Source organism: Amblyraja radiata, chromosome 2 (assembly GCF_010909765.2).
Source record: "Amblyraja radiata isolate CabotCenter1 chromosome 2, sAmbRad1.1.pri, whole genome shotgun sequence".
Lineage (NCBI taxonomy): Eukaryota > Metazoa > Chordata > Chondrichthyes > Rajiformes > Rajidae > Amblyraja > Amblyraja radiata.
The window spans coordinates 108482984-108493207 of record NC_045957.1 but is presented as its reverse complement, the minus strand read 5'-3'; positions in this window follow the sequence as shown (position 1 = coordinate 108493207).

Below are 10224 nucleotides of genomic sequence, written 5' to 3'. Positions count from 1 at the left end.
ACATTATCTCCCACAGCTGCAATCATGACCATTGACAGGGAAAAGAATAAATATGCATTAGAGCATCAAGTCTCCTCTGGAGCAGTTCATATGCCCGACCACGTCATAAATCAGCGGGAGGCCACCTGAAATCTAAATGACCCTCACTGACTGCCTGCTGCCAGCTGGTATATTTAAAGTAAATCACACTTGATAAACTGACTTATAGTAGCATCGTGAGAGATAAAAAAAACACCAACATTATTCACACATGGCATAAAGTGGAGGAAATTGATTCTCTTCCCCGTAGGAAAAATTCTGTACAGCTGCACTCACAGTAGAATTTTTTTTAAATCCTTGTCAATGAATGATAAAACATGAAGATAATGTTTCAGAAGGTGCTTGAGGCACATTTTCCCGATAGTACCTTGCAGGCCGCAAATTCGTTAAACAGACCAAAACTAATGAAATATTTTATCGGGCAGAAACATCGCTGGCAAAATAAGTATTTGTTGACTAACAATTTCTGTCCTTGAAAAGGCTGCCTACATGAACCACATCACACCTTCTGGTGAAGGTTGGCCCACTGTGCTAGGAATGACCAGTGATGTCAGTTAAGATGGTGTGTAATTGGGAGTGAAACCTGCAGAAACTCTTAGGGTGCTACAGTTATACTGCAGTTAGTGCTCCTGCCACACAAACCCCAGTAACCCAGAGGTGATCCTGACCTAGCATGGAGTGTGCATATTTTTCCTGTGGTTGTATAAGATTCCCACAAGCATTCTGCTTTTCTCAGACATTCTAAAAGTTAATGGGCTAGTTAAGTTGTCTTTTGTACAGCTAGGGTGGGAGGAGACTCAATGAGATTTTAGATGCATGTGAGAGAGAATAGGTTGCAGGAAGATAAATGGGGAAACACGTTTGCTCTGAGAGCAGGCATCAACTCAATGGGCTGAGTGTCCTCTGTCTTAGATATCATTATTTCTAGGAAATATAAAATGAGTTTATAATTTCATGAGGCATACAAGTAGAATTCGGCCATTTGGCTCATCGAGTCTGCTCCACCCTTCGGTCATGGCTGATCTATTTATCCCTCGCAATCTCATTCTCCTGCTTCCCATAACTTTTGATGCTCTTACTAATCAAGAATCTGTCAACCTCGGCTTTTAAAATACCTAATGACTTGGCTGTAGTGGCAGATTTTCATATCTTTCAGGAAATTAGCACCCTAGCCGCTAAATGGATGAGCATGGCTGAAGGGGGTGTCTTTGAAACGCATGTGAGATCACTCACAGAGACCTTCAGAGCTTCTTCACGGATAAGTCTTTGAAAACACAGATGAATAAATGCTTTATTGTTGATAGAAAACGGTAAGATACATCCAAACTTCTTCCGACGTTACTGCAATCTTCATCGAACTCCAGCTTATTACTTTAAACATTAGAAAACTCCTCGTATCTCCATTACACTGGAATGATCTCCTTTAGATCTCGCATGGACCCCGCATGGCCCGCATGTGGCCCACATGGCCTGCATGGCCCGCATGTGGCCCACATGGACCCCGCATGTGGCCCACATGGACCCCGCATGGCCCGCATGTGGCCCACATGGCCTGCATGGCCCGCATGTGGCCCACATGGCCCCCGCATGGCCCACATGGACCCCGCATGGCCCGCATGTGGCCCACATGGCCTGCATGGCCCGCATGTGGCCCACATGGACCCCGCATGTGGCCCACATGGACCCCGCATGGCCCGCATGTGGCCCACATGGACCCCGCATGGCCCGCATGTGGCCCACATGGCCTGCATGGTCGAAGGGTTGACCTTCCCCATCGTCTCTCCAAACTAATCTAAAAACTAAACATCTGAGCAAGCATCTAAGCTCCAAACACGCCCAAAAACACGTCATAAATCCCACCCACAATATAACGGGCAGTCTAAAATTTAAAGGTACATGCCATCATCAATGACATGCAAAACAGGCCAAATGGCCGCTACATTGTCCTCCACAGTGGTCTGTGGCAATGAATTCCAGATTCACCACCCTCTGGCTAGTTGATGATATTCCCATGTATCTTCTGCCTATGTCCTCCAGGTTGCAGAAATTATTGTTTTAGCAGATGGTCCATAGCAGAAGGTGAAAGTTTAAGGTGGTGGATGTGGATTGCTTTGCAATCAAGCAGGTTGCTTTGCTTTAGATAATGTGTGTAGGAAGGAACGGCAGATGCAAAATGCTGGAATAACTCAGTGGGTCAGGCAGCATCTCTGGAGAAAAGGAATAAGTAAAATTTCGGGTAATGACCCTTCTTCAGACTGGGAGTCAGGGGAGAGGAAAACTAGAGGTATGAAAAGGTACAGAAGAAATCAGAGCCGGCAGCGATGACCCAGGAATGATGGAGCCCACAATGAGCCATCGTTGACTGTGGAAGAGTTGATGACGAAGGGATACGAACAGTGAAATTAGACGCCTAGGGTGGGGGATGGACGGGGAGAAAGGGAATGCAAACATTACTTGAAATTAGAGAAATCAATATTCATACTGTGTTGTAAGTTGCCCAAGCGAAATATGAGGTGCTATTCCTCCAATTTTCATGTGACCTCACTCTGACAGTGAAGGAGGCCCATGACAGAAAGGTCAATATAGGAATGGGGGGGGTGGAGCTAAAATGTTTGCCAATGGAAGATCACGTAGGCCAAGGAGTACTGAGTGTAGGTGTTCAGCAAAACGCGCCTCCAGTCGTGCTTGGTGAGACAGTGGTTCACCTCCTCCAACCTCACCTACTGTATCCACTGTTGTTGATGTGGACCCCCTAGATATTGGTGAGGCCATATATGGAAGGTTTGAAATACAAAGTGACTCCGAATGCTGTCCTTGTAATGCCGATTTTGATGCAAAAGTCACTTAGTAAAGGGCCTGTCCCACTTGGCGATTTTATGATGCGGCGTGGCGGTGACGCGGTCTGATGACGTTTGACGCGCGGTGTTTTTTCAAGTGTCGCAACATTTTTTTATCGCCGCTGGATTTTGAAATGTTCAAAATCTTTTGGCGACACTGATATGATGCCGACAGACGCCGAAAAAGTCGCGATGTAGGACAGGCCCTTAAGTCACTAAGTAAGTCATTAAGTAAGTCACTTTGAAAGTCACTTAAGGGCCTGTCCCACTTGGTGATTTTTTCGGCGACTGCCGGTGTCATTTCTGGGTCGCCAAAAGATTTTGAACATTTAAAAATCCAGCGGGGACAAAAAAATGTCGTGACACTTGAGAAAACATCGTGCGTCAATATGTCGTCACGCCACGTTTCGCCGCATCACGCCACATTACACCGCAACCTTTTCGGTGACCTGATACGTCAGTCAATGATGCCGGCAGTCGCCGAAAAAACGGCAAGTGGGACAGGCCCTTTTGCAAGTCACTTAGTAAGTCAGTTACTTTGTAAGTGCTTTCCTGCTCAACTAATAGCCATGTGGGCAGTTCGACCCATTTTGTAGTGTTAAGGGCCTGTCCCACTTGGCGATTTTTTTCGGCGACTGCCGGTGTTAAATCAGGGTCACCAAAAGATTTTGAACATTTCAAAATCCAGCGGCGACAAAAAAAATGTTGCGACACTTGAAGAAAAATCGTGCGTCAATACGTCGCCAAGTGGGACAGGTCCTTTACATTGTTTATAAACACCTTCTCACAAAGTTACCTTGCTGCTTACATGACCAAATATACTGTAAACCTAAACGTTTTCCAAAAAAGTTTTCAAAAAGGACATATGGATTGCATGTTGGTTTTAATCGAGTCAAGTTTACTGTGCCTATATAATTTTGACAAAATTTAAGACTAACAATTTAAATTTCCGATCTAATTGAAGATGGATTTTGTTTCCAAGTTTATTATTTTTATACTGATCCAGAAATTTACAGTGGGTTCTTTGAGTTTTTTTTGTGGATTAGTCTGGATTTTTCATATTGTTTCTTTTCAAGTGGAAATGGAAAAAAAACATCAACTGGCTTCTGCTCCTGCCACAGAAGTATGCTAATATAAAAATGAGAGACTGGCTGCTAGAATTGATCTGCATTTGATTTATATATTTTTTATTGTACAAAAAAAATGCTAATTGCAGAGAAGAAAAACCAACAGAATGTGAACTCTACTGAAAAAAAAATGGGCGTGGTTCTTACTGAGAGACTTGTGTTACATAAATATCATTAAGAGAAATAGAAGGGAAAATACAATTCAACATTGGGAAAATGTTCTGTGCATCTTCCCAAATGGCTGCAATGTCCAGAGTCATTGAGGTATACAGTGTGAAAACAGGCCATTTGGCCTAATTTGCTCACAGCAGGCATCATGTCCCAGCTACCAGCAACCTACCTGCCTGCATTTGGCCCATATCCCTCCAAACCTGTCCCATCCATGTACCTGTCTAATTGTTTCTTAAATGTTAGCGATAGCCCCTGCCTCTAGATCAGTGAAATTGAATCTACTTGTTATTTGCAGACATCCACAGTGCAGTCCAATTCAACGGATGAAAAACAGAGAGCATTAATCAGGCTCGCCCTTAGCTCTAGTCTTATTCATTTGCAGTGTTATTCCTTTTGCCGGAGGCATCTAGAATAACTTTACTGAATGAATGAATGTTTATTGGCCAAGTATTCACATACAAGGAATTTGCCTGGGTTCTCTGCCCGCAAGTGACAACATGACTTAGAGTGACGGTTAGGAATAGACAATAGGTGCAGGAGTAGGTCATTCGGCCCTTTGAGGCAGCACCGCCATTCAATGTGATCATGGCTGATCATCCATGAAATGATACATAAAACATTAAACATTAATAATAAAACATTATTGATGAATGTGACTTACATGTGAATTAAATAAAATACCAGAGCAAAAGGAAGCTACAGATTTTTGGTTATTGAGTAGAGCTACTACTCATGGAAAAAAACAGTTTTTATGTCTGGCTGTGGCAGCTTTGACAGTCCGGAGTCGCCTTCCAGAGGGAAGTGATTCAAAGAGTTTGTGGACAGGGTGAGAGGAGTCAGAGATGATCTTAGCCGCTCGCTTCCTGGCCCTTACAGTGTACAGTTCGTCAATGGAGGGAAGGTTGCAGCCAATAACCTCAGCTGATCGGATGATTCGCTGCAGCCTGCGTCGTGCTTGGTGGCTGAGCCAAACCAGACCATGATGGAGAAGGTGAGGATAGACTCTACGATGGCCGTATAGAATTGGACCATCATTGCCTGTGGCAGATTGTGCTTCCTCAGCTGTCACAGGAAGTACATCCTCTGTTGTGCCTTTTTGACTGTGGAGTCAATGATAGCCCCCCAATTAAGGTCCTTGGAGATGATGGTTCCCAGGAATTTAAAAGACTCCACAGAAATGACTGTAGTCTTCAATGCCAGCAATGCCAGCAATTTTCAATCCCAGATGCAGATTTCAGGTGTTTCCCCCTCTCAAGCTCTGTGCCGAATAATCTTCACAGACATTTTCAACCAGTCCCTGAAAACCTGTACTGTCCCTGCCTGCTTCAAAGTCACTATTGTCCGTTTACCCAATAAGGCAAGGATTACTGTTCTTAATGACTACAGGCCTGTCGCACTGACCTCTGTAGTCATGAAGGCCCTTGAAAGGCCTGTGCTGGCCAAGCTGAAAAATATCATGAACCCTCTGGACCCTCTGCAGTTTGCATATTGGGCCAATAGATCTGTGGATGACACAGTCAACCTGGGCCTGCACTTCATCCTCCAGCATCTAGACCATCGGGGGACTTATGCGAGGATTTTGTTTGTTGATTTTAGCTCTGCATTCAACACAATTGTGCCAGAGCTACTACACTTCAAACCTTCCGAGTTGAGTGTGCCTGAACCCCTATGTCGGTGGATCACGAGCTTCCTGACAGACAGGAAGCAGCATGTGGATTGGGCCGAATGGCCTAATTCTGCTCCTATCACATGATCCTATGACAATAAATCAGAGAGAAGGTGTTTCCAAAAATAGACACAAAGTATTGGAGTAACTCCACAACTCAGGCAGTGTCTCCAGAGAACACGGATAATGGGAAGGAGAGCACATTTCTTGTGTTGCTTACAACAAGTTTACCATTTGCTACTTTAAAGATAAAACTCAAATGACAATAATGGATAGGGGTATTTCAGCACATTACTCATATCCACCCATTTAATTCAGTGGAAGTTGCTTGCTACTGATATTGGATGGTCTGGCCGGTTGTATTCCCATCCAGGTCAAAATCAACAATCATTTCAAAAGTACTTTATTTGTTTGAAGATATTTTATTGCTAATTCTTATAATTTGCAATGAAAGTTGTTACTGCCTCACATGTGTTCCTGTGTGACTTCCTTGTTACTCTGGTACTCTCCAATAGTACCTTTGAAATGTATAATTATTTCACAGGGGTTGTTCCAGTTAACACGATGAAACATTCCTACTGTATCACCCAGATTACTGCAGATTATTTTGCTTACATTATTTCCTCTGGTCACTTTCCAATAACAAACTAACTGTGGGAATTGTGATTTGTTTCAAAGATAAGAACAGTGTTTAATGTCATATTGTGTTTCTGTTTATTTTCATGAAAACAGCTCTCTTGTAGGATTAACCTCACCACACTCTTGCAGCACATCCACTTCACTGCCCAGTAGGCTGGGGGAGGACTCTTCTGGTTCCATTCCAATCTATCCATTACTATCCAGGGAATCACCTGTAATGGCTTATCTTGGTGTTGATCCTGCACTATTATCTCAAAGATTTACCTTAGAGATAGAATCACAGAGCTCACAGCATAGAAACAGGCCCTTTGGCCAAACTCATTCATGCCAAATAAATTGCTTAACCAAGTTAATCCAACCTGCCTATCCCTGATCTTTATCCATCCAAACCTTTCCTAAACATGTACCTGTCCAAGTGTCTTTTAAAAATCATAATAACAACAACTCTACCACTTCCTCTGGCAGCTTGTTCCAAATATGCACAACCCTCTGTGTGAAGAAGTTGCCCCCGAGGTTCCATTTGAATCTTTCCCCTCCCACATTGGTGCCATACTATTTTTCTACTGCATTCTTTACAGTAATATCATGCAAAAGCTAGTCAGATTTCACAGGTTTGCTGAAAATATCCTCCCCCCCTATCCTACCGCCATCTCAGTGGACCCATGCATTTCTTCGAATTCAGCATGCGTCCTGCCTGGTGTTCAGTACTCAATAAGCAGAAATTATCTCCAACTACCATAGGAAAGTTCAATGTTATTTCCTTTTAATTTCCATCACACTCTTAAACAAGAAGAAAATGTAACACCCACTGATTTTCAAAGGCATTGATCATTGTTAAGTCAAGTCGAGTTTATTGTCACATACACAAGTGCGGTGAGGTACACATATAATTAAAAAGTACAATGGCTTCCCCCTCTACTTTCAGTCTGGGACCTGACCCAAAACATCACCCATCCTTTTACTCCAGAGATGCTGTCTGACCCGCTGAGTTACTCCAGCACTTTGTGTCTATCTTCGGTATAAATCAGCATCTGCAGTTCCTTTCTACACATAATGAAAATTCTTACAGGTCATTATCAGAGCTGAACCTCCTACCACTATAATTCTGGGAGTGACAATTGTCTAGAAGTTCAATTGGACCCTCCACCCAACGAGATGGCTGGAAGATAAGGTCAGAGGCTGCAGAAGGTCCAGGGTCTTTTTTTGTAGTTTAGTTTATTGTTACATGTACCGAGGTACAGGGAAAAGCTTGTGTTGCATGATAACCAGCCAGCAGAAAAACTATATTTATTACTTGTATATCACATCCACAGTGTACAGATACTTGATAAAGGGAATAACATTTAGTGCAAAATAAGTCCACTAAAGTATGATTAAAGATAGTTTGAGGGTCTCCAATAAGGCAGTTAGTAGCTCAGGACTGCTCTTCAGTTGTGATAGGATGGTTCAGTTGCCTAATAACACCTGGGAAAAAAACTGTCCCTGAATCTGGAGGTTTGTGTTTTCACACTCTGTACCTGTTGCCTGATGGGAGAGGAGAGAAGAGGGAGTGTCCGGAGTGAAACTCGTCCTTGATTATGCTGGTGGCTTTGCCGAGGCAGCATGAAATGTAGAATCAATGGAAGGGAGGTTCATTTGCGTGATTGTCAAGGCTACGACCAAAATTCTCTGCAACTGCGGTCTTGGATTGAGCTGTTCCCCAACCATGCTGGAATGCATCCCGGTAAAACGCTTTCTAAGTCGCATCTGTAGAAGTTGGTTGTGCTTTTTGTCTCCATCATTCCCGTGGTAGCACATTCCACACGTTCTTACCACTTTTGGCAAGTACGTTACTTCTGAATTCTCAGTTGGATTTATCAGTGATCACCTTGTGTTCATAACCTCTACTTTGAGACTTGCGAGCTACTGGAACATTTTCTACATGCTCAAACTATCAAACTCTCGGAATTTTAAATAATTCCTCCAGTCCTCTCTTTACTATTCCGAGCAAGCGGCTCACTCCTTACATTCCCAAAGGCTTTGCCACCATCTACGAGGCACAGGTCAGGAATGTGATGGAACACTTGCCTGTCGTGTCAACAAAGGTAGTGTAGTATCAACAAATCTCGAGCTTGACACCATTCCGGATAAAGAAGTCCACTTGTTTGGCAGCACATCAAGCAACTTAAACATTCATCTCCACAACCACCAGTGTACAGTGCCTGCCTTCTTCATAATGCTCTGCAATTATTTGCCCACGCTACTTCAATTAGTTAGCTCACTTTAAGATTAAAGAAACCCTGAAAAAATTGCATGGGAATGATTCTGGCTGTGATAAGACTGCAGTTCAGTTGAAGTTACTGTCATTCACACCCCAAGATGTTTTGGATCAGAGGCTTTTGGTAGCCAAGAATGCCCTTAATTTTACCTACCTCTTCAATTCTAAATCTTATCAATTTTCTCAGTATTCATTTAAGGATTTGTGGTGGAAGACAAATCCTGCCTATTTTGTCTCCCACCTTCCAGCTGTAACTTTACCTTGATGGCTTTGGGTAAGAGGGTTTAGCAGTTAGAGACCATATTCATATCTACCCCCACTCAATCCCACCTTTGAGTTAAAATGTTGACTTCTTAAGATTTATGTAGCAAAAGACTGGAAAGTAGCCAACACTTTCACATGGTAGAGCAACATATCTTCCAGCCATCCATTCTCTCAGGACTTCAGAACAAGTTTTAGATGAAAGCGGCTGGTGCCAATGCAGTATTCAGTCTGTGGACTTGATGAATTTCAGAATGGCATCTTGCCGAGAGCAAATATTCCTCTCTGGCCTGAGTTTCCAAGGAATCAACTGTTCTGCTTTGTTGTTCTCTAACTGCTGCTCAAATTCATCAAGTTACAAAACTTGCAGCACAGGAAAAGGCCAAATAGACAAAATGCTCTCTAAGGTGTTAGTGTCCCATACGTGCGTCTTCCCAACCCATTTCACTTAATATTATTAGCCCTTTCCTCTCACGTGTGTATGTTTCGCTAGGTTCTTCTTAAATGCACCTGTGCTTTTTGTCTCCATCGTTCCTGTGGTAGCAGATTCCACATTCTTACCACCTTTGGCACAAGTATTACTTCTGAATTTCAATTGGATTCATCAGTGATTATTACTTTTGTTACCTTTTGTTGGTAACTTCTACTTTTAACACTTGCTAACACTAAACATATTCTCCATATTTAAACTATCAAATCCTCTCAGAACTTTTAAAAATTCCATCAGTCTTTCTCTTTGCTTTTGTATATTTAGCAAAAAAGAACTCCAGCTTGCATGGTCTTTGCTCATAAGTATTTTTTCACTGTGCTAGCATTATCCAATATCTTCCTTTTCATCTTCAGTGACATATCTATATAATTTTTGGGACATCATACTCATAACTGTGCTTACAAGTGTAGTCAAACAGGTTTAAAGCAAGTTTATCTGTTCCTTACTAGATCTCTCTTACTAAAAAATGAAATTCACAGTTTGGTCTGCTTTCCTGTGGCCAGGTCAACATGTGTCACTGATTTATCAGTAATCAGCAATCTATTTATTTACTCACTTTTTGGGATGTTGTCATTTTTTCCATCCCCGATTGCTGTTGAAATGATTAAACCCATGATGATTTTCCATGAGTGGAAACCATAAGTGGTTTTCCCATTTGCCTGCTACCCTCTTCCTTCTTGTTGGTGACACATTAGGGAGGTATTGCCAAAGCTTTCAGGGATTGATTGCTAGTTCTC